Genomic DNA, 25208 nt, shown 5'->3' on the forward strand with positions numbered 1-25208 from the left:
GCGACTCCCGCGAATCGCGGCAAACCCTCCCCCGTGACCCCCCCCCCCCGATTCGCGGAAAAAACACCCCCCGCGACCTCCCTCCCGCGATTCGCGGCAAAAAGAACCCCCCAGCAACCCCCCCTTGCACGATTGGCGGCACCCCCCCTGCGACCCCCCTCCCGCGATTCGCGGCACCCCCCCCTGCAATTTGCAGCAGCCCCAGGATTAAATGGCACATGCAAAACACTGACATGGCTATGGTCGACAATGAAAAAGGTTGACATGAGTTTTTGAAGATTTATTTTTAATTTTTTAAATTTTTTTATATTCATTGTCATGTGTCGACATGGACACCAATGAAGTGGCACACTTATGTCAACATTTACATGTGTTGACCTTTCTGTGTTGATTTTTTCTTGTGGCGATTCGCGTCACACCCCCCCCGCAACCCCCCCTCCCGCGATTCGCGGCACCCCCCGTGACCCCCCACCTCCCGCAATTCGCGGCAACCCCCCACCGGAACCCCTGTGAACCCCGCCCTCCCGCGATTTGCGGCACCCACCCCCGCGACCCCCCCTCCCGCAATTCGCGGCACCCCCCCGTGATTCGCGGCAGCTCCAGAATTAAATTGCACATGGAAAACACTGACATGGCTATGGTCGACAATGAAAAAGGTTGACATGAGTTTTTGAAGTTTTTTTGTCATTTTTTGAATATTTTCATATTCATTCTCATGTGTCGACATGGACACCAATGAAGTGCCACACTTATGTCAACATTTACATGTGTTGACCTTTCTGTGTTGATTTTTTCTTGTGGCGATTTGCGTCACACCCCCCCCCCACCCCCCACCCCCACAACCCCCACTCCCGCGATTCATGGCACACACACACCTCCCCCGCGATTCTCGGCACCCCACCCCGTGACCCCCCCTCCCGTGATTCACGGCACACCCCCGCGACCCCCCCTCCCATGATTCGCCGTAACCCCCCCTCCCGCGATTCGCGGCACCCACCCCCGCGACCCCCCTCCCGCAATTCGCGGCACCCCCACGCGATTCGCGGCAGCTCCAGAATTAAATTGCACATGGAAAACACTGACATGGCTATGGTCGACAATGAAAAAGGTTGACATGAGTTTTTGAAGATTTATTTTTAATTTTTTAAATTTTTTCATATTCATTGTCATGTGTCGACATGGACACCAATGAAGTGCCACACTTATGTCAACATTTACATGTGTTGACCTTTCTGTGTTGATTTTTTCTTGTGGCGATTCGCGTCACACCCCCCCACCCCCCCGCAACCCCCACTCCAGCGATTCACGGCACACACACACACCTCCCCCGCGACCCCCCCTACCATGATTCGCCGCAACCCCCGCCCCCGTAACCCCCCTCCCGCGATTTGCGGCAACCCACCCCGCGACCCCCCTCCCGCGATTCTCTGCAATCCCTCCCCTCCCGCGATTCGCAGCATCCACCCCCCCTCCTGCAATTCGCGGCACCCCCCGCGACCCCCCCCCCTCCTGCAATTCGCGGCACCCTCCGCGACCCCCCCTCCCGCGATTCGCGGACACCTAAGTTGCAATACAGGGCATCTTTCATACAATTCTAACCATATTTCTCATATACAAACGTTCACAAATTAAGGGGGCGCAGCCCCTTACGACGGTGTGAAGAGCGCCCGTAGGGCGCGATGAATCACCTAGTATGTATATATATATATATATATATTACTACTAGGTGATTCATCGCGCCCTACGGGTGCTCTTCACACCGTCGTAAGGGGCTGCGCCCCCTTAATTTGTGAACATTTGTATATGAGAAAGATGGTTAGAAGTGTATGAAAGATGCCTGTATTGCAACTTGAGTTATAGGTGAAATGTGTTAAATAGATAGCATATGATGTGGAAGGGGGGGTGTATTGTTTTGTTTAATTAAAAAGCGGTTACAGAGTAAGATGTACATTGATAGTGTGGATGGTACAGTGACATTTGTGGGTGTGGGGGGGGGGGGCTGTGTGTGCATGCTGTTTAGGTGTGTGTGTGTGTTTGTGTGCAATAGTATAGTAGGGTGTTTTTGAGTCAGCGGCTCCCCACTGGCGGAGGTCACGACACAGGAAAACAGGAGGCTGGGTAGTGATAGGGGTGTGTGGGAATAAGGGGGACTAAAGAGGAGGGTGGGAGATACTGTGCAGCTTCTGCCAGTGGGTGAGGGTCTAGCGTGGCAGTACAGGATGGTGGCAATGAGTCAGTGTCTCCTCCTACTGGGTGGGAGTTAGGGTGCATGAGAGCAGGAGGCTGGGCTATGAGGCATGATAGGGGCATGTGGGCAAAACAGCGTCAGCGACTCCCCAGTGGTGAAAGTTACGGTTCAGGAGAGCAGGAAGCTGGGTAGTGATAGGGGTGTGTGAGTATACGGGCGACTAAAGAGGGGCTTAGGGGTGCCGTGAATTGTGGGAGGGGCGTGGGGGGTGCCGTGAATCAAGGGAGGGAGGGGGCGCAGGTGTCCGCGAATCGCGGGAGAGGGCGGGGGTCCGCAAAGCGTGGGAGGGGGCGTGAATTGCGGGAGGGGGGGGTTGCGAATTGCGGGAGGGGGTGTGTGCGGGGGGTGACGTGAATCGTGGGAGGGGGCGTGAATCGTGGGAGCTGGGGTGCGCGGGGGGGTCCGTGAATTGCGGGAGGGGGGGGCACGGGGCGCGATGAATCACCTAGTTGGTTATATATTCTTGTAGAAGGATGGTAGGATGTTGCTGTCATTCAGAATGCATTTACATAAACAGTAATAGTAGCAGTAAAAGGTCTGACTTAAGACACCTACAGTAAAACAGAACAGGTGTTATATATTATACAAAGAATTGGTTGATGATGTGTAGGTTGACGTGCAAATAGTTGTCACTGGAAAAAAAATTGCTACAAGAAAAAATCAACATAGAAAGGTCAACACATGTAAATGTTGACATAAGTGTGGCACTTCATTGGTGTCCATGTCGACACATGAGAATGAATATGAAAACATTCAAAAAAGAAAAATAAATCTTCAAAAACTCATGTCAACCTTTTTCATTGTCGACCATAGCCGTGTCAGTGTTTTGCATGTGCCATTTAATCCTGGGGTTGCCGTGAATCGCGAGCGGGGGTGGGGGGGGGAGGGAGGAGGTGAGGGGTGTCCGCGAATCACGGGAGGAGGGGTAGTGGGTGGATGCCGTGAATTGCGGGAGGGGGGGTCGCAGGGGGGTGTTGGTGCCGCGAATCGTGGGAGGGGGGGACGTTGGGGGTTGCAGTGAATCGTGGGAGGGTGGGTCGCGGGTGCGGGGGGTTGCTGCAATGACAGGAGGGGGGTCAGCGGGGGGGGGAATCACGGTAGGGGGGGTCGCAGGGGGTACCGCGAACTGCGGGAGGGGGGGCCCGGGGGGTTGACGCAAATCGTGGGAGGGGGGGTCGCGGGGTGCTGCGAATCGCAGGAGGTGGGGTGTCACGGGGTGGGGCCGCAAATCGCAGGAGTCGCCGCGAATTGTGGGGGTGTGTGCTGCGAATCGCGGGAGGGGGGTCGCCGCAAATCGCCACAAGAAAAAATCAACACAGAAAGGTCAACACATGTAAATGTTGACATAAGTGTGGCACTTCATTGGTGTCCATGTCGACACATGAGAATGAATATGAAAACATTGAAAAAGTGAAAAATAAATATTCAAAAACTCATGTCAACCTTTTTCATTGTCGACCACAGCCATGTCAGTGTTTTGCATGTGCCATTTAATCGTGGGGTTGCCGTGAATGGGGGGGGGGGGGGTGGAGGGAGGTGCATACCTCCCAACATGACCCTCTCCAGGAGGGACACATTGCTCTGTTTCTGGACTTTCTTCTTATTTATGGATTACCATCACCTGTGCTTAAACACCTTTCTTATCAATTACCCTGTTTAAAACAGGTGATGACAATCACAAATTAAGATGGAAGTCCACAAACAGAGCATTCTGTCCCTCCTGGAGAGGGTCATGTTGGGAGGTATGGCGGTGTGGGGCGCTCACCTGGTGTGTCTGGTGAGTAGCTGTGTCTTTGCTGTGTAACATGGAGAGAGGGTGTCTGGCACTGTGGGCTCACTGGGCTGGTTCTCTGTCATGTGAGTCAGTCATGTGAGTCAGAGGCTCCACCCAGCGTTACAGCTTCAGACACACTTTGAGTGACAGATGTAGCCAAATATATAAGAGATAGCACAGCGCATTGATGTGTTATTTATTATCAATAAGCATCCTACAACAAAGAGGGGAACTTTATTGAGCAGGAAACTTAATTTGTCCGAAAATTGGGACTTTACCGTAATACAGATATTCTTAATTTAACGACCGGTTCGTTCCTATGACTCAGTCTTTAAACGAATTGGACATTAAACGAACGCGTATAAAAATACAAGTAAAGTACACTTCTAAATAAAGAAAAAAATTCATACTCCTCCTATCCTCTGACATGTCGCAGAGACGCTGCAAAACGTGCTCAGCACGGGTCACTTAAACAGTCTAGGCGGGTCATAAGTACGATTAGGTAGGCGGGACGCAAGGGCGTCTGAGTCTGAGCAGTCGCAGTGTGGTCAATAAAAGAAGGCGGATCGTAAGTCTGAGCGGATAAACAGGTCATTAAGTGAGGAATGTCTGTATATTGTCGGATGGTGTTACCGGATATCAGAAATGAGGCCGTTTTTTTTCTCGTGTTCAAAAACTGACCAGTTTAGTTTAAATGCAAAAAAAACAGTATATGGAATAAGCTCCCGGATCCATGAGCTTTCGCATTTGGAGCAGCAAATATTGGTGTATCGGGATCCCCTCCTGTCTCCGGGAAGGTGAGGGAAAATATAATCTTGATGCTTTCAGCTATCAGGGCTAATTGAATAAGCTCTGCAGATCAATTAGCCCATAATTTACAGCAATTATTTAAATTCCATCTTATGGGCCCTACACCCAGAGCGAAATTCAGCCACTTTCGGAGCGATTTTACATCATTTTACAAAGTTGCTCAGAAAATGGTTAAACATCGCTGTGTGTAGTTTAAAATGCTCGGCCCCGCGGGTCCGTGATTAAGAACGTCCTTGCTTGATAAATTCAGAGTGGTTGCTCAGAAGGCCCTGCACATCTCTACTTGTGTGGTGGCATTCTGCGAGATCACTGAAGCCGTCCAAAGGCGATGGAGGAAGCCACCCGATTAAGCCATCATTATGCTGCGCGCCATCTTCATTCTGCACTGCCTGTAGGAGTGTGAGTACATGCCACTGAAGACTCCGCACTGGGTACTCCGTGGGGGGACCCCTATATCACCAACACTTATATGTTTGCCTTGTAAATGATTGCCTCTTTAAAAGAAACGTTTCAGTTCGTCCGGCATCCCGCATGACCACCGATCATGGACTTTATCACATCCCTCCTATAGGGTGTGATCATGTGTTGCCATCTCTATTCTGTCAGGGGTTACCACAAGGGGAAGGGGGGTGATGAGAGTCGTCAGAAGGGACCGCTGAGCAGCTATAGCAAATCACTGTCCTTGCAAAGAAACTCCTCCGTGGCACCCATGGCAGAATGTAAAGTATATGGGAGATTAGGAGTAAATGCCAGACAGCAGGAGATTTGCTGAAAAAAGGGGAGCCTCCTGCAGGATGCATGAGAGTAAGCGACTATGGCCCTTATTCAGATCTGATCGCAGTATTTGTTCTCAAAATGGGCAAAACCATGTGCACTGCAGGTGGGGCAGATGTAACATGTATAGAGAGAGTTACACTTGGGTGGGGTGTGTTGAAACTGAAATCTAAATTGCAGTGTAAAAATAATGCAGCCAGTATTTTCCCTGCACAGAAACAAAATAACTCACACAAATCTAATTTTGAGAACAAATTTGTACGGCAATCAGATCTGAATAAGGGCCAGTGTGTCACCGGTCAGCATACCTTCCAACATGAAGACTTGCAAAACCTATACAAAATAGTCTGCGCCCTGAATCCATTGAGTGAGGCCCAACCCCTTTGAAGTTAGCCTGCTAAAATTGGGCCAATTGGGAGGTAGGCTGTAAGTCACATGGCCCCACATATTATGCAGCTCAAATGTTGAAAAATGTTCTAAACAAAATACCTACAGTATTATGTAGCTTTCACATCACATAAAACATTTTGAAACGTTTTGAAAAACTGTAATTTTAAATGGTATTTTAAACGGGTCTAGTGTTCATATTGCAGCAGATTACCATTTAAAAATACCGTTTAAGTACCATTCACATCACCAGTCAAGCCGTTTAACCTCTGAACACGTTTCTACCCACAGCTTATTTCCTGGTTCAGGGAAGGGACACAAGACAAGGGACAGCCTATCACAGTGCTCTAACCTTTATTTTTTACTAAATACCATTTCAGTGCCATTCAGACAGCACAAAAAACGGCTCTGAATTGGCTTTAAAACGGGTAGGACTCTGCTTTTTAAACGTGTTGAAATACCAGTTAACTTTAAATGGTATTTCAACTATGACACTTTCACACTGCAGCCTTAAACGTTTTAAAAGGCAAAAAAACGGCAATATACCGTTTTAAAAGTGTGATGTGAAAGCTACATTATTGATCTGTGCTGTCTCCTAATATTAATAGTTATTGTAATATATACAATAGGTAAGCAGCATCAGCCATCGCCTCAGTGCACAAAACATTTTAAATGATGTTTGTTTTGAAGAGTCTAATTAGCTATTTGTACAGATGCATTAGGGGCTTGCACTGGGCGATCAGCCACTTAGCTGCCATGTACTACACCACTATCACATATTTCTTTGTAACAAGCTCATTACGTACAGCACAACATAAATTACATGTATCATACAGGAACAGCTGCTTCTGTGGCTAAAAGGTTGTAATTGTCGCTGTTTTATCAGTTTCCATAGCTCGGTCTTCATGTGCAGAGAATCTACATTTCCAGCCTGTCCTACAGCTATGTTGTAAAGCTGGATACATACTAGGCCATGTAACAATACCCAGTGACATGGGGACAGAGGCTGCCAGTGAATACATACTGTACTTGTTGGCAGCGCTATTTTTCAGCAGGAACTAGCAGGATGTACAGTATAGAAAAAGGGATTAACCTTAAGCAGGTGCTGTGTCAATAGCAGCCGCTTGGTTGTAGGGGTAGTCAGTCCCACCAAGAAACCAAGAATAAAAACAAAAAAAAAGTGGCACTTAAATGATGAAATAAAAGCAATAATATTTAATGATACCACATATAGTATAAATATATAAATGTTGAATATATATCACAGATTTCAATTTCAAAATATAAATAAAACAGGAGAAAAAAAAACTAGTATATCACATGGACCCGGACCAAGATCTGCAGTGAGAATCTGGGGTAAAGTCCCATTGCTGACGGGCTGCTTTGTTGGATGTAAATAGCTTACTATGACAAGTGTGGTATGGAATGCCTGCAATAGATATATTGATATTTACCCGTTGCCGCTAGAGGATTCCAATCCTTTTTGGATAGCATTGCAGCAAGTATCCTCAGAGTGATACGGTAGAGCACCTGTTAGGGTACATTTAAAATCCAGGGGTAAAGCTGGGTACACATATGTACAATCGTCGGGCCGTTCTTCCGATCTGCGGACGAACGGCCGTTCGATTGTATATATGTGTACGCTGTCCCGATCCCTTCGTTGCGATCGATAAACGGCCAAAAACGCTCTTGGCCGTCCACGGTCGGTCGGTCGCAGGTTCTTTGCTGCTTAATATTCTTCCGACAGGACGGCTCCATATCGAAAGAAAAGTGACATGTGTACGCACATTCGATCGATATGCAGCCCGTTCCTGCGATCATTCCTCCCAAAAGCAGCACGCCCATGTGGGTGTTGACTAGCTGCGTCATCCCTCCATCAGCGCAGCATGTAAACAACAGGAAGTCTTCTCCCCCGTACTTTCCGCGCCATGCTGTTAAAGAATATTCGTTGTGTGTGCATTCCTTTTGAAATAAATAATCGTTGTGTGTGCATTCCTGACAGATATAGTTTTATAGAAGTAGATAGATAGATAGATAGATAGATATGTGATGTTCATTGTTCTGCATAAACACTTAACATTTATTAAGAAATACTGACAAAAAATACTGTGAACACTTTGTTTATTTGGGTGGTCGGACCTGAACAGAGTATCACATACAGGTGCTTGCGTTAAGGTGTAGCAGGAACGCCCACCCACCCAAAAAACATAAAAACACATTTGAACATGGTGGTGTATGTAGTGGAAAGCGGGCCCACGGCAGCAACGCATCACATGGGAACATCCCGGCCTGCTCACATGTGATGCATTGCTGCCGTGAGACTGCTTGCCATGACATAAGTGCCACGTGTGAAGGTGTAGCAGGAAAGCCCACCCACCCAAAAAACATAAAAACACATTTGAACATGGTGGTGTATGTAGTGGAAAGCGGGCCCACGGCAGCAACGCATCACATGGGAACATCCCGGCCTGCTCACATGTGATGCATTGCTGCCGTGAGACTGCTTGCCATGACATAAGTGCCACGTGTGAAGGTGTAGCAGGAAAGCCCACCCACCAAAAAAACATAAAAACACATTTGAACATGGTGGTGTATGTAGTGGAAAGCGGGCCCACGGCAGCAACGCATCACATGGGAACATCCCGGCCTGCTCACATGTGATGCATTGCTGCCGTGAGACTGCTTGCCATGACATAAGTGCCACGTGTGAAGGTGTAGCAGGAAAGCCCACCCACCAAAAAAACATAAAAACACATTTGAACATGGTGGTGTATGTAGTGGAAAGCGGGCCCACGGCAGCAACGCATCACATGGGAACATCCCGGCCTGCTCACATGTGATGCATTGCTGCCGTGAGACTGCTTGCCATGACATAAGTGCCACGTGTGAAGGTGTAGCAGGAAAGCCCACCCACCAAAAAAACATAAAAACACATTTGAACATGGTGGTGTATGTAGTGGAAAGCGGGCCCACGGCAGCAACGCATCACATGGGAACATCCCGGCCTGCTCACATGTGATGCATTGCTGCCGTGGGACTGCTTGCCATGACATGCACCATTTTAAGGTGCATGCTGCTGGGCTCCAAATAAACAATAAGGAGAAAAAAGTAAAATAAAGTACACAAACTATTTTTTGACTTTATAATGCAAACCGTTATAAATTTTTTCATATAAAGAGTGTACTACTGCTACGCCTTTTTGGATTTTCGTAATTTTTTGGGCTACGGTATGGACTTTCCCGCTAAGTTCTTGTAGACATTTATGGACTTGTGTCATGTTTTCTTGCATTGTGCTTTCGTCGCTGGACGTGTCAGGTGATGGTGTGTTCTTCTCCCCCTCTGCACTGACATCTGAAATCTCGATGATATCTATAATAAGTACAGATAAAGAAATGTTTACCTTTCCACAAATGATACGTCACTATCCCATAAAGATGATTTGCAGTATACACTCACCATCTACACTGCTGGTGATCGCAATCACTTGGTGGCCCTCTGTGGTCCCTTCCATCGGCTGCGCAGCCTGGATATCATCTATAGTGACAAGGTAAAGTGACATATTACTACCCCTTGTTGTGTGTATAAAACATGTGTTGTTCTGTTGGTGTGCTGGTACAAAACCTTACCTGTTGTACTCTCCTTCTTTATTTTTAGGTTGGAGGCCCTGTCTCTGCCTTCCTCATGTCTTCTCCTGGATTGGATTTCCTCTGAGTAAAAACAAGCAACATGTCAGCAAAACACACAAAATGTAATGGATCAAGACAGTATATTAATAAAGCCACCTAGGGCATTGGACTCACTTCTTTTAATAATTCCACGAATTTTCTTGAGCTTGGCCTGCTCCTTGTGCTTCAGGTCCGACCACCGTTTTTGGAGCTGGTATTTGGACCTTCTTTTCCCAAACTTCTCCTTTATCTCCTTGCATACACGCTGCATAATAATTTCTTTTCTATAATTTGTCTTGGGGTATGTTTTTCTCGAACAATCGTAGTCCCTTCTATCCAGCATTTTGACCATCAGTTCCACCTCTGCAGATGACATGGCGGATGCGCGCGTCACTTTTTTCTCCTTGTTGTCAGCGATTTCTTTATCTGTTGTTATCAGTGCTGAATTGGAAAACAAAGGTGCTGTACTGGCCTCCCCCATATGCGGTGGCGCCAGACCCTCCGACATGGCTCCTCGATGTCCCGTGTCTGTGTGACGCGAAGCACGTGAGTGGGGCGGAGATTCCTGTGCTCATCCAATCACTGTGTTTCAAGCCACGTTCAGCATGAAAGAATATTCCGTCGTTGCTGTTGGATTGATCGGAGCAGCGCAGCGAATTTTCCGGACTGTATCGACAATTATTTCGGTGAGTATTAAAACAAAATGTGTAGTTTTCTATGACAGGGACTTCAATCTGTGGGCCATGGGTATGCTGGGGCTTGTAGTGACCGTGTATCCTATGTCCCACAGAGTTTCAACTCCTGTACTATAGCTACAGTATATCTAGTGGCCCACAGACTGAACACCTGTACATTAAATGGTTTATGGTGTGCTTTGTGTATCAAGAAAATAATATGCCTTTTTATTTTATTTTTTGGAACAGAAATTCAACCATGGCAGAAAAAAATGTCGAGTTCATGAAGGACTTCATTGAGGCCTACAGGGATCAAAATTGTCTCTGGAACACAAAATCCAGAGACCATTCCAATCGGCAGAAGAGGCTATCTGCTCTGGAGGAGCTGGTGAGGGTGAGCCAGACATACTACCCCACAGCAAATGTAGAGTGGGTCCGGACTCGGATTGCCAATATGAGGACCGTCTTTAAAAAAGAACTGAATAAGGTTGAGTCCTCAAAGCGGTCTGGGGCAGGGGCAGACCAAGTCTATGTGCCCAGGCTGTGGTACTACGACCTGCTGGCCTTCACGGTGGACCAGGAGCTGCCCAGGGATTCGGTCAGCAACACTTCAAGGAACCAGCCTGCCCCCTCCACCTCCGCGTGCAACCAAGAGGTTTCTGATGACACCATTTGCGGCACAGTAAGTAGACGGATTTTATTTTAAATTTTTTTTTCAAACCAGATAAATATAACAGCAAGTACAGTATAAAAATTGTGAACATGTAAAATTAAAAGGGGGGGTATCGCCCCCTGCAACTGACCTCTCTGTTGGGCACAACAGAGAGGTCAGTTGCAGGGGGCGATACCCCCCCCTTTTGGTTATACATCGTCAATTTGACCTTCTCTGTGGCCCTAATTCTGGTTCTTCTCAGTGGTGGAGCTATACTCTTATCCGCCTGAGAACACAGTGATCAATATTCAGACATCGCAAGTGCATTTACCACATTTTTTGTATTTGGAACTTTTGGTTGGCATTGGTAATCCCTGGTATCTACACTGTTGTAGTCTTTCTGGCGCGGATTATTGTAATATTTTTTGTTGTCTAAAATTAACGGAATAATATCATTCTGCCAATCCACAGCGCCAACACCAATAAAATACTGCATGTATTCATCCCTGTTAATTTAGCACGCATAGATGCATTTCTGGTGTTTAAATTAGTATTTGGTATGTCTGGTATCTAAATAATTAGTTTCCAGAGATGCCAGTCATAACGCCTCTTCAACTAGCTCACTTTCATCCATGGCAGCAACATGGTGGTGTATGGGCTGCGTTCTTCTGCGTAGATATAAAAATATATGGAAGTCTTAAAAATCGATAGTGATACATCATTGTCATCTTGTTTTGTTACAGCCATCGCTATTTGCCGAGGATGAATCTTCGGCATCGCTGGAGGTGGCATCACAGCTGCCTTCACCGGCCCTCTGCTCCACCCCCACACCAACCGCCACGACCAGCGCTGAACCGCAAACAAGCGCTCAACCTCCAGCAGAAGCGCCATCAAGAAGAGGGCGCAAAAGGCCGAGGCAGACTCCAGATGCTGCGGACGTGGCAACCACCAAGATCCTGGAGTCTGCCAACCGATTGATGACCATGGATGAGGATGATGCGGACCGGGTGGGGAGTGTATTGGCTGACAATTTGCGAAAGTTGGACCCGGCTACAAGGGTGGAGGTAGAGCGCATATTTTATGAGACGCTGTACCGGGCCCGTGTGGGGACTCTGTCCCGGCACACACGGCTCACCGATGAGACCCCTCTGCCTAGGGTTGAATTTCAACCCATCAGCCCAGCTCCTATACCCCAACAAGCGGTATTTCACCCGGTGCAATATCCCCAGTATCAACATTTCCAGCCACCAACTGGGCAAAGGCAGCACCAACCGGCAACGTCGGCTAATACGCTCCCACCAGGTCCACCTGGTGGCCCCTTCCAGAGTTTAGTGGAAAGTCCATCTCCCTCCCAACCACCGATGGATACAGGGGATTATGGGGTGGGACAAGTTTACCACCATATGTAAATATTTTATATAGTTTATTTAAGTGCATTATTGTTTTAAATATTTTTATGTTTAAGTATTTCTTTATTATTTATTTACTTGTTATTTATGTTATATTTTTTATAAGTTTATAAGTTAATAATTTATATAAAAATTAAAAATTCTGTAATCTAGTTGGTGTCCGTGTGAAAATATCATTTACCATGCAGGGTGACTATAGGGCACAGATATACATATGGGGTACATGCATGTTGTTTCAATATTTACCTTCATGTATTGCTCCTGGAGACTGTACAAAAGTACCAGGAGAAATTGGCATAGAAATAGGTGTGGTGGAGCAACTACTTGCTAGTACATAAACACCAGTACTGGGTACAGTCTGCACTCCAGGTGCCGTGGCATTGTGCCCTCCAGGAATGCCTGGCACCTGAGTACTACCACTCACTTGCCGTGATTCGGCCTCCACCTCCCCCTCCTTGCTGCAAGAAGACGCAGAGGACAACTTGTGCGGAACTGTGAGTATACAAATTTTATTGGCAAAATATTGATTATTACACACCAAAAAACAATATATTTACAATGACAAAAAGGTACATTTTTAAGCAATCATGTCATTCTGCCACTCCACAGCCCCAACACCATTGAAATAATTCAAGTACTCGTCTCTTGACAACTTTGCTTGCGTTGATGCATTTCTGGTGTTTAAATTAGTTGCCAAAGCTGTCAGACCAATAGGCTCGTCAACAACTTGGCTCTCGTCCACTGTAGCCCCCAGTTGTTGTGTGTGCACCGCTTTTCTGCGCATGTAGTTGTGCAGCACACAACAGGCCAGCACCACTTTGTCAATCTTATCTAGGCGCAGATTGATGGGACTGTGAAAAATTCTGAATTTATTACTTAGAATCCCAAACGCATTTTCAACCACTCGCCTGGCACGTGACAGGCGATAGTTAAAAATGCGTCGTTCCCTGTTCAGTGCCCTTTGTGGGTAGGGTTTAAGGACATTAGGGTGCAATGCAAAGGCCTCATCCGCCACAAAAACAAAGTTCAAACCGTGCTCATTTTCAGTCCGCTCTGGCAGATTCAGTTCATTTTTTTTCAGTTGGTCGTGGAAAAAGGTATTCTCCAGGGCTCCTCCATCTGAAACTCTACCATTTTTCCCAATGTCCACAAATACAAACTCGTATCGGGCATTAGCGATGGCCATTAGAACAATGCTGAAGAACCCCTTATAATTATAATAAAAAGATCCACTCTTTGCAGGGGGCATGATCCTGACGTGTTTGCCATCGATAGCTCCACCACAATTAGGGAAATTCCAAAGATCACGGAAATCACGTGCAATATTTTGCCACTCCTCCTTGGTCGATGGAAACTGCAATATAAAAGTATATGCGTATTAATAATCTGTTGGGTTGATTTTAGACCCATCAGCCCTCCCCCATTGCAGCCTCAAAGCTATTACCCGCCTTATCAAAATGACCCCCCACCCACTGGTGTAAAAGATTAAATCAACAGGCATTGTAAAGATATACATATAGGGTACAGGTATGTGCACAGCTATACATATGGGGGACATGTATGTAATTTCCATATTTACCTTCATGTATTTGTCCTGTAGAACTTGGACGATGGCATCACAGGTGTCTGGTATTATCAACCCCAGCGCTTGAGATGATATTGCGGTGGTGAATCTCAGGTCGGCAAGGGTCCTGCCTGTTGCCAGGTAACGCAGCGTTGCCACCAGTCTCTGCTCTGCAGAAATAGGCCTCCTGAAATAGGTGTCCTCTCTCTCTATTAAAGGGGTAACCAGTGTCAGCAGCTCCATGAAGGTAGCGTCATCCATACAGAGATAATTCCTGAAATCATCAGGATTGTTCTCCCGTATCTCCTGTAGCAATGGCATGTGGGAGAAGGTGTCTCTCCTCAGAAGCCAGTCTCTGGTCCAGCAGCTCCGATTCTTGGTCCTTTTTCTTTTTTTAATAGCCCGCAATCTAATGGCCATAGCAGCCAAAATGCACGCACGAGCCTTCTTTCTCCTCAAGCTCATAATTAAAAAGGCCCAAATGCACCGATAGACGAACGAACGTACGTACGTATATCCAGTACAGCTAGCAATGATCTGAATAGTCACGGCTCTATTCACTGTACTACACGAACGATTCTTTGTTCCGTGATCACGCCTCGTTTTGGTATGCTCTTTTAAATCCAGCCCATTATGATAATGTTGTGTACATTTTTATCGTGTGAATAGCCAGAACGGGAGAGTGTGTACGGTGGTACAATCTTTTTCTTGCGATTTTTTGGACGGGAGTACATCGGACGTCGCAAGTAAAATTGTACATATGTGTACGCGCAGATCGGTCGTATGTTTCGGACGGCCGAACGTGTATTCGGTCGATCGAACGGTCGCAAGAAAAATTAAATTGTACATATGTGTACCCAGCTTAAGGCGCAGGTGATGTTGGTTTATTCAGTCCACTGTTTTCATAAATAATTAGCAGCAAAAAAAAAAAAGGAACAATCTTAGAATGGTCCGATTTAACTGCAGGCTCCATTTGGAGAGATAGGGGTGTGGTCCAAAGGGCCCTAACGCGTGTCGCTGTGTTAGGGGTACAGCTTTATCAAAGTCTTGGTCTGGGTCCATTTGATATACTAATTTATAATTTCCTGTTATATTACTATTTTGTCATTTAAATCTGTGATATATATTTAAAATTTATATATTTATACTATATGTGTTATCATGAAATATTATTGATTTTATTTCATCATTTAAGCACCACTGTTTTTGTTTCTATTCTTAGGAACTAGCGGGAACTCAGTTCCCGAACCTCTTATCAAATATGCATACCTCCCAACTTCCAGTGTCAGGCCCTTATTCTGGTTGGTGCGGCCAGAGCCGCACACGGTGCTCCGGCCGCACAAACCAATCCCCGCCCACGAGACGGATCGCCACGGCCGTCCGTACACGGACGGCTGGCGATCCGCATAAAAATGGTGGGGCGTACGCCTCCACCATGGTGGGAGCTGCCCCCTGCATTCGATGGTCGTCGACCATCGAAGGCAGGGCCGCACGCCACAGCAGCTCCCGGAAGCTGAGACCACACGGACAATCGTCCGTGTGATAGCTTGTATGGGGGCTGAGAGCTGACATCCGGCGACGTCAGCTTTCCGCCCCCATCAGTGGCGTCATACCCTCATTACCATGCATACGCCCCGCGTTTGCATGGGAACGCCCATGAAACGCGGGGCGTATACATAGGGAAATGAGGGTATGAAGCCCCTCACGCCCCTATACGCCCCCTTTGCGGCGGACGAAATACGTCTGCGGCGAATGGGGCTGCACATGCGCAGATTGACCTCTGCGCATGTGCAGACTAAAAACATCGGCGGTACGGCCGCACGCGGGCCGTACCGCACGATGCAGAATAAGGGCCTCAGTGAGGAGGGACACAGGTGCGGGAAGCGGGAATGTTGGGAGGTATCAATATGACAATATGAATATGACAGTTCCTGAACCTGTCCTGGGCCAAAATGTACTTTCCATCAAACTAGTTTTATTTTTAAGCTCTTTTTGAGTGCCTTCATTTCTAAAAACTACAGTATATATATTAAAGCAAGTGGCTAATACAGTGCACTGGAGCAGTACATCGGGCAGATATAACAAAATGTCGATGTTATACAGGGTTGCCTACCCTCCCGGAATGGCCGGGAGGCTCCCGAAAATTGGTCCCCCTCCCGGCCCCCCAGAAAGGTTGACAACCCTTCCAGATACCACTACCACCCCCCTCCCTGCATCTCCCCAGCGGCAGCTTTAATCTCCCATGATTCACGGCTTTTCAGGGGGCGGGGGTAAAGATGCAAATTGCACAATTTAGCCCCTCCCCAAAGTCCCACTAATTACGGGTTTGCAGTACTGGGGGTGGGGGCTTAATGACATCTACACCAGGCTCCGCCCCCCAAAGTGCTGCTGACAGTCTCCTCTCTGGGCTTCTCCCGTAGGGTAGACCTTAAAAGTAGGCAACTCTGACCTTATAACCGTATCGACATGCCACAAAAGATCAATGGAGACATTCCTGTGCCAGCGATTCATGCCACATCCAAGTAAAGCAAGCCAGGCACAACGTATACAATGGGAGATAGGACAGACAGTGCTGAACTAGTGTAAAACCAGAGCATATCATTAAAAAAATGATAATAAATGGCTCACGAACAATCAGATCAGAGTCTATAAGAACATTTCCTGCTCACTCACGCCCACTGTCAGGTTGCTGCTGAGGGTTTATTAGGAATAACTGTGTGTTTTAGATAAAGGGTGTCCGATTAGAAGGTACATTAGTTAATCTTTAGCACCACAGAATTATTATTCTTAACATCACAATAAAAGTATAGTTAGTAGCTGTTATTGTTGTTACAGGTGGCGTAGTGATTTACTATCATTCATAGCTGCACACTGCTCAATATCATTTGATAACATAATCAAAGAACACATGAATCAAGGCGGGATAGGTGATATTACTTGGCATGTGTGTATCATTGTATGCCGACATAGGACACTACACCCCCAACACATACTTGCCTACTTTTGAAAATGAGTTTCAGGGAGATTATAGTTGGTAATAGAATTTTGCACAGTGCCTTACTGAGGGGGTGTGTCTTGCTCCACCCAAAGGGCGTGTCTAGTTCCATATATGGAGAGATTGTGAAAGGAACAATGGTAATCACTGGGTGGTGCTGATTACGGGGCGCTCCCCCTTGTCCACTGACACAGTACCCCCCCCCCCCCCCCCGCAGCAACACTCCTCGGCCAGCGGTCCTCGGCCAGGCGCTGGCCGAGGAGTGTTGCTGCGGGGGGTACTGTGTCAGTGGACAAGGGGGAGTGCCCAGTATTCAGCACCACCCAGTGATTTCTACCATTGTTCATTTTGGGGCTCCTTTTGGGAGAGCTCGTACGGTGCAGATCAGGCAGATCCTCCACAATAAGCTCCACGTTACTCTACCACCAGCATATCCATAGATTGTGAAAGGAGATTTTGAACGTGGCACCTAGAAGCGTGGGTGTGTACTGCACCATCTGAGAGGAATCTTTTAAAATGACTTATATCCAAATGTAGATGAGCCCAAAGCAGTTAGTAAGAGCTACTGTACTTGGTAAAGTGCTGGGAAATGGTGCTGATGATTCAATGTAAATGTATCTGTCTCTAATTCCTTTTTTCCCCAAAAATGTAACAGTGTAATGTGGGCTAGGTGACATGAGGGAGATTGCTAGACTAATGAGGGAGAGAGGGAGATTGCTGCTGTGCCAGGGAGTCTCCTGCAGAATGCAGGAGGGGAGGTAACTATGATGTAACAGTGTAATGTGGGCTAGGTGAAATGAGGGAGATTGCTAGACTAATGAGGGAGAGAGGGAGATTGCTGCTATGTCAGGGAGTCTCCTGTGGAATGCAGGAGGGGAGGTAACTATGCCCCAACATGACCTGACCACTGCACATGAACATTATATAATATTACACACTATATAGATATAGGACACTACCCCCCAACATGACCTGACCACTGCACATGAACATGATAGACAGAACCTGTGTAATTAATGTGTCCCGAATTAAAGGGATGAGTTGGTAACCCTACCCTACCCACCTGCATTCTGCAGGAGACTCCCTGACATAGCAGCAATCTCCCTCTCTCCCTCATTAGTCTAGCAATCTCCCTCATGTCACATAGCCCACATTACACTGTTACATTTTTGGGGAAAAAAGGAATAAGAGATAGATACATTTACATTGAATCATCAGCACCATTTCCCAGCACTTTACCAAGTATAGTAGCTCTTACTAACTGCTTTGGGGCTCATCTACATTTGGATATAAGTCATTTTAAAAGATTCCTCTCAGATGTAGCAGTACACAGCCACGCTTCTAGGTGCCACATTCACAATCTCTCCATATATGGAACTATACACTCCTTTTGGGTGGAGCACGACACAGACCCTCAATGGGGCACTGTGTAAAATTCTACTAACAACTATAATCTCCCTGAAACTAGTTTTCAAAAGTAGGCAAGTATGCCTAACACTCCTCCCCCTGCCTAATGCTAATGTGTACATTAACAATGTTTATATCTCCCCAGTCGGCATTCAGAGAACAATGTTAACATCATAAATTGTTATTTTTGACCCTTTGACTATTGTGTGCAGTGAAATCTATCTATGGTCAGATATAAGGTTTCACATTATAAATAATAGGTCCCCGAAGCTGGACTGATAAGATGAGACCAATAATTAACAGGGTTTATTTAGAGTCATGCTTGCAGGATAAATAAATGCTGCCCACATTTACAATGGAAGGGGAACATACAAATTAAGAATAGAATAAAACAGAACCATTGAATATACCAGAAAGTAAAGGTCCATTCACACTGGGCGACTCTGCCCATTGTGTACAGTATGCTGACCGATGATGGGGAAAATTGCTGGGCTGAAAATCGCTCAGTGCAGCGATTTTCCTGGGGGGTGGATGACTTGGAAAGCCATCCACACCGTTGTTGGTCTGCTGATCATACCAGCAGATGAGCGTCCGGGCCGGAGATGATGTGGGAGCCCGCTTCCCGTACACACTGGGCATCTTTCAAGCTGAAAGCAGCTCAAATGAGGAAACGGAGCTGCTTTCAGCTCAAAGTTGCCCAGTGTGTATGGGCCTTAATGCTCTGCTAAAGGCCACCGAGGGGAAAAGTCGCATCTGATCCCCATGCGATCTAGTTCCCCGTTGCCAGGAGCGGGTCTGATTCAGAGCGACTTTGGTCTGACGCATTACAAATGCGATTTGGGCCAATTTCACCGCATCCTCTCATATAACTAGCTTCACTCGCAATGCTTCTTGCACACTATTTTATTCTCCCGCCACGCCCTAGTAAATGGTAGGGCGTGAAATACCGCCTGTGGGCACGTCGGCAAAAAAACTGTGAATATCCCCATGTCGACCTTTTGACTGTCGACCTAGACACAGTTGACCTAATGCTTGTGTCGACCTAACGTCCTGTGACCTTGACCCATGTCGACCATAATGTGCTAGACCAAATGACCATATCCCCCTGTGGCTTCCCATGAAAGCGTAACCCGTAGATCTGACCACTTATCCCGGGATGTATCGTTTACCGCACGGGACTGACCATTCATTCGTGCACCTACTGTATGCTATACTAAGACGACTTCTGGCAGTGGTAAGTGATACATTTATTTATCTTTGTCCCACTGGCTAGTGTTACGAACGCGCCCCCACTAAATCACAATATATCCGTCCTTTTGCACATTTTCACCCAATCCTACAACGGACTGTCTTTAGTGATGTGCACAATAAAATCATTGCCGGTGGACAGACTCCTAATCCATCACTGTCTCCTCAGACGGGGTGTGTACAGCGTGTTGTACACAACGTTCTGATTTACTGTAGTACTGTGATACTTGAGAACGGCATGTAGCTATGTACAGCTCTAGGCCAGCTGTGTACCAGATGAAATTCACGCAATTCAATTAAATCCGTAGGTGTATCACTACTGCTAGGAATCCAGGGTCATAGACCACTGTATAAACCTCTTATTTGAAGAACTGCTTTTTCCGTTGCATGTAGTAACTGTCTAGCTCAACAACAGTACTTTTTACAGGCGGCACATTAAGGGGGTTATTCTGGTTCACTCGCAAAGGCACAATCACTCTCTAATGGATAAAACCATATGCACTGCAGGTGGGGCTGATGTAACATGTGCAGGGAGAGTTAGATTTGGGTGTTTTATTGTTTCCGTGCAGGGTAAATACTGGCTGCTTTATTTTTACACTGCAATATAGATATCAGTTTGAAGTACAAACCCCACCCAAATCTAACTATCTCTGCACATGTTACATCAGCCCCACCTGCAGTGCATATGGTTTTGTCCATTAGAGAGTGATTGTGACTTTGCGAGTGAACCAGAATAACCCCCTAAGTGTAGTATCACGGTGAAGCTAATGAATATGCCATCGCTATTTAACATAACTTTAATGTCCAGCGGCATCCTCCTGGCCTGGCCATCTGTGCCTCTGCCCTGCACTCTTACCCAGCAGGGTCACTGCAAAGTCTGGAAGGCTTCATTGGCCACCCATTACCTGCAGAGCGGACCATACTGTTAATGCCATCTCTGTATGGCGTAAGCGGTGCATTCCCAAACAGCGGTACACTGAGCTCACCTCTGTTTTATAAATTAAGGCTCACTATATATAAAAGGCTAAATACTCCTCACCTCTTAGGGGAAATACCACCACTGATCACTAGAGGCCACTCAATGGACCAAATGACTCCTTAAAAGAAAGTGAAAGCAAAATGGTCTGTTTCAGACTAGCTAGATATGGCGGGAGGGAGCTGCGAAGGCAGAGATTGGAGGTGGGAGCAGATAGGGACAAAGCCGTCATCTTGACGGGTGATTAGCTAGTGAAGCTCAGCCACACCCCCTCCATTTTACCGGGCCCTGCCCACCTGTCGGCACCCCCTGGTGGTCAGACTCCTTGTTTATCTTCAATGTATCCACATCAAAAGGTGTTTCTGGGCAGTGTACACAGCATGATGTGCAATGTAGCACTGCGCCAGTTCAGGACAACATGTTGCTTTGCTTTGTACAGCTGCAGCCCAGCTGTGCAGCCGCTGAAATGTACACAGTGCGATCTTGATGTGGTGTACTGGATTATGCCGACTATTCATTATCTGGTCACTGCCTGATACATCTGTAGGCAGCTGCTGGATTTGCAGAGTCATTATTCGGCAACGTTTCAATGATTTAATCCAGGGGTTCTCATACTACCATCTGTGTGTGAGTGCATTAGAGAAGTCATCAGCCTGATGGTCAGCGACATGAAGTCCTCACCCCATGCTGAGATGGCGGGACCCACTTTGCGATCAGGATAACCGCTTATTTAGGAGGTTATTAAGGTCCACACACAAAGCTGCAAAAATCGCAGCTTTGCTTGTGATTTAAACTTGAATCTCCATCCGAACGCCCAGCGGGTTCATGAAACACTGTGCGTTCCCATTGGTGCAGCCCATCGCCACTGCCCCCCCCCCCGCCCGCACTGCTAGGTGCAAACTGGACAGCGAATAAGCAACTCGCCATGCCTGCTTGCATCAAGCGGCAGAACACTCGCATAAATGCTCATGCACAGTCGCTAAACATCACTCCCCGCGCGAACGCATGGGGGAGCGATGGGAACTGAATAAAGTCTTTAATGGATTATTCTTGAAGTCCTAACATACATAATCCAGAATTGTACAGAAAAAAGCACAAGTTGTTAAACATTGTCAGGTAAAATGATACCTACCTTAGCAGCAGCACTTGAACCCGAGGAGAGAGAGATCCTGGGCATCACTAGGGCCATTGTCGTGGACCTTCCCTCCTCTGCTGCACACAAATGCTGATGCTGAAGTCCAGCCTGGGCAGGCAGCCCAGTAGGAGTGTGTACGGTTGGACCAATAAGAGGATATCGGTTCATGCAGTCACTTTTGCTCAATAATTTGGCTAAGATGAGGAGGCAGGAGGAAGGAGGGGTACAGAGCCCCATATGTCCACACAATAAACACTGATAGGACACCTATTCTTGTCTTGGCAGTCATGCCTAGAACACCGGTACGATACAGCGCAGTGCTCCTGAGGATACAATCGCACAGACACAGACAACTACAGCGTTCCAAAAGCAGGACAATTATTTACTGGTGTTGAGAGTGTAGACAAACCGCAATTGTCAATGATTACAGAGGTTAGCCGTGTTGGCAGACGAAAGAGTACAATTAACCAATTCTCAAGAACTAATCCCACTTCCTGATTCAGAAGAAATTTATATGTATTTATAAATACTGTAGTATTCCAAGGAAAATAGAAAGGGCCCCCCTGCCGAACAAAATTCTATTGATGAGATGTTGCCCATAGCGACCAATGAGAATCAGTCACACACAGATATACAAGTGTCGGATATAAAATGAATGAGCGCAGTATTGTAAAGGGGTTCTGTCACATCGTATTGTGACTAAGATGCACATTTGCTCAGAAAGACAACGCTGCATTGTGCAGCTCACTCGAGCCAGGCATCTCGCACCACTCGAGGACACATTTCTATATAGAAACAATGGGCATTGCTGCTTCACAGCACTGAGGTCACGGGTTCAACTCCCACCATGGCCCCAACTCTTCTTATGACTGACTGGTTTACCTTTGACTCTAGTCTCAGCCATTGAACCCTTTAGCTCCTTCAAAAGTATCGTTGACCTCTCTGTGGCTTCCCCCTCCTTTGTCACGTCAGGAGATTCTTGTGTTCCCGGAAGCAACACTATCGGGTCAATGGTCAGAGCAGAGTGCAGGAATCTAGATGGCTTTATGTAATTCCTGTGCATGAGTTACTGCTGGGGAACACGAACTGTAGCTGTAGTATCAAGGTTCAGCGTGAGACTGTCGGAGTAGCACTGGATATGAACCAACTGGAGTAGGACCGGAGTAAGCTTGGAACCGACAATGCATCTTTAGTTAAAACGGATCCAGCTACACCTTGGTCCCACATTCCACCATTGGGACAACTAAAACTTGCATAACCACCGCTCACCAAGCACCATTCCTTGGATACTCAGGACATACAAATAAGTTGTCCTCCGCACATCTCCAGTGGATTCCGGTAATTTTTGCCACCTTGGACCGACCACTTGGACTTATGGACACTCATACTATCGTATCCACCTGGCACAATCAGGAGCGGTAACTATGCTTCCATCTTAAATATATTTCTCTGGGTCTTACTAGGAATGGACACGTCCTTACTAAATCACAATTTATCCGTCCTTTTGCAAATTCTCACCCAATCCTACAACGGACTGTCTTTAGTGATGTGCACAATAAAAAAATTGCCGGTGGACAGACTCCTAATCCATCACTGTCTCCTCAGACGCGGTGTGTACAGCCTGTTGTACACAACGTTCTGATTTACTGTAGTACTGTGATACAATTTTTTTGCTAGCGCTGCTTTCTTTTTCTTTTTTAGTTAAAATGGAACCTGAGTCCGAATGGGGCTAACAATGATTTTTAGGTTGGTCTGGAACCAGCAGGAGTGTAACTGACGTTATGCTGGGACTGGCAATGCTTCAAAACTGGACTGGAACCAGCAGGATTGTACTGAAGTTAAGCTGAAACAGACAACGCTCCTTTAACTGGACTGGAACCAACAGGAATGGCACTGGATTCAGGCTGGAACTGGAAATGGCTGAACTTGTAATTGGAGTATATAAGAAGCAGCAGGAAGTACAGTGGGACCCGAGTTGGAATGGCTGCGATTTAAGGAACTGGAGCTCAGGGAATACTGGACAGGAATTGGTAAACAGGAATGCAGACTGCTAGTAATAGCTGCACAGGCAAAACCAATGTTATCACAACAGTACTAGAGCAGACAGGAACTTGTGGTTCTACAATGCACCTTTAGGACAGAGACTGGAGCACAGGAGTCTGGAGCCAAGGATCGCATCTACAGCAAAGCACTGTAGCTCAGAGCACCTGTTGCTTGTCTGGACTGGCTTTTTATCCCCCTTGCCCAATGGTAATTGGATGACTGACTCAGCTGACCGCTGCAGCAATTGTGGTTGGAGGATCTGGAGCATAGTTGCCTACCCTCCTGCATTCTGCAGGAGACTCCCTGAAATAACAGCAATCTCCCTGATTAGTCTGGCAATCTCTCTCATTTCCACCTAGCCCACATTACAGTATGTACATTGAATCATCAGCACCATTTCCCAGCATTGGTCATAAAACACAATGATTCCCATGCAATTATTGTGGCCATTTATATGGAACCACATGTAAGACACAATAGATGAACAATTCCTGACACGTAACAGTGAGTTTTCTTTAGCACGTATAGTATCTCTTACTGATGGCTTTGGGGCTCATCTACATTTGGATCTAAGTCATTTTAAAAGATTCCTCTCAGATATAGCAGTACACACCCACGCTGCTATATTGCAGTACACACCCACTCTTTTCACAATTTCTCCATATATGGACTAGACACGCCCTTTAGGTGGAGCATGACTCAATGGGGCGCTATGCAAAATTCTACTACCAACCATAATCTCCCTGAAACTAGTTTTCAAAAGTAGGCGAGTATGATGTTAAGTCAACTGACCGTAAGTGCCACCGCGGTGCCCCAGCCACAGGAGAGAATGTGGTGCACTGTGGGCAACAGCAAGCATCAAGGGACTGACCGCACCAACCTGCAAATATTGCAGTTGCTATACAAGTATACACCACTTCAGAAATGATTTCATGTATTTTTTTTTTTTCCAGGAATTCTTCAACTTCTTGGTCTTTATTTCCTCTGTAATTTCAATAAACCATATAACCCTGTATTAGTCATACTGCGGATGTGGTGACAATATGACACCTTTCATCCCAGTTGTGCAGTATCTACAAGGCTGATACATATCCCATGTTCTCCCCTGGTATACAGTGCTATGAGACAGTCAAAGCACTTTGCAAATCATTTGGTAAATTGATTTTCTAACTCACCACACATGACCTGTGCCAATATGTGATTTACATGTTTAATTAATAAAAGAAATGCTTACCCTACATCCACAGACTGGAGATAACACTGTTTGGATAGTCTGACGCTTTGAAGGTGAGATCAGTGTCCTGCAAGAACAGACAAAATGCAAAGTTACATCATCTTCCCATCATACGTAGCAAAGCTGGGAACTCGGTTTATCTACAAAAGGAAAAAATGTGATGTTGTCCATACCAAACCAAGCTTTAGTAAATTTACCCCCTATATACACAGT

At 46.5% G+C, this 25208-nt stretch overlaps 1 protein-coding gene across 3 annotated transcripts in view; it reads right to left on the minus strand.

Annotated features, from left to right (window-relative positions):
- Positions 1–25208, minus strand: part of GHR (growth hormone receptor) — a 292432-nt gene that overhangs the window by 131077 nt on the left and 136147 nt on the right. For all 3 annotated transcript variants that reach the window (XM_083154198.1, XM_083154208.1, XM_083154187.1), the window contains one exon: positions 24996–25062. The gene's annotated coding sequence lies outside the window, so the exon portion shown is untranslated. The remainder of the gene's footprint in view (positions 1–24995; positions 25063–25208) is intronic.

This window comes from Crinia signifera, chromosome 1, assembly GCF_055691185.1.
Source record: "Crinia signifera chromosome 1, ASM5569118v1, whole genome shotgun sequence".
Lineage (NCBI taxonomy): Eukaryota > Metazoa > Chordata > Amphibia > Anura > Myobatrachidae > Crinia > Crinia signifera.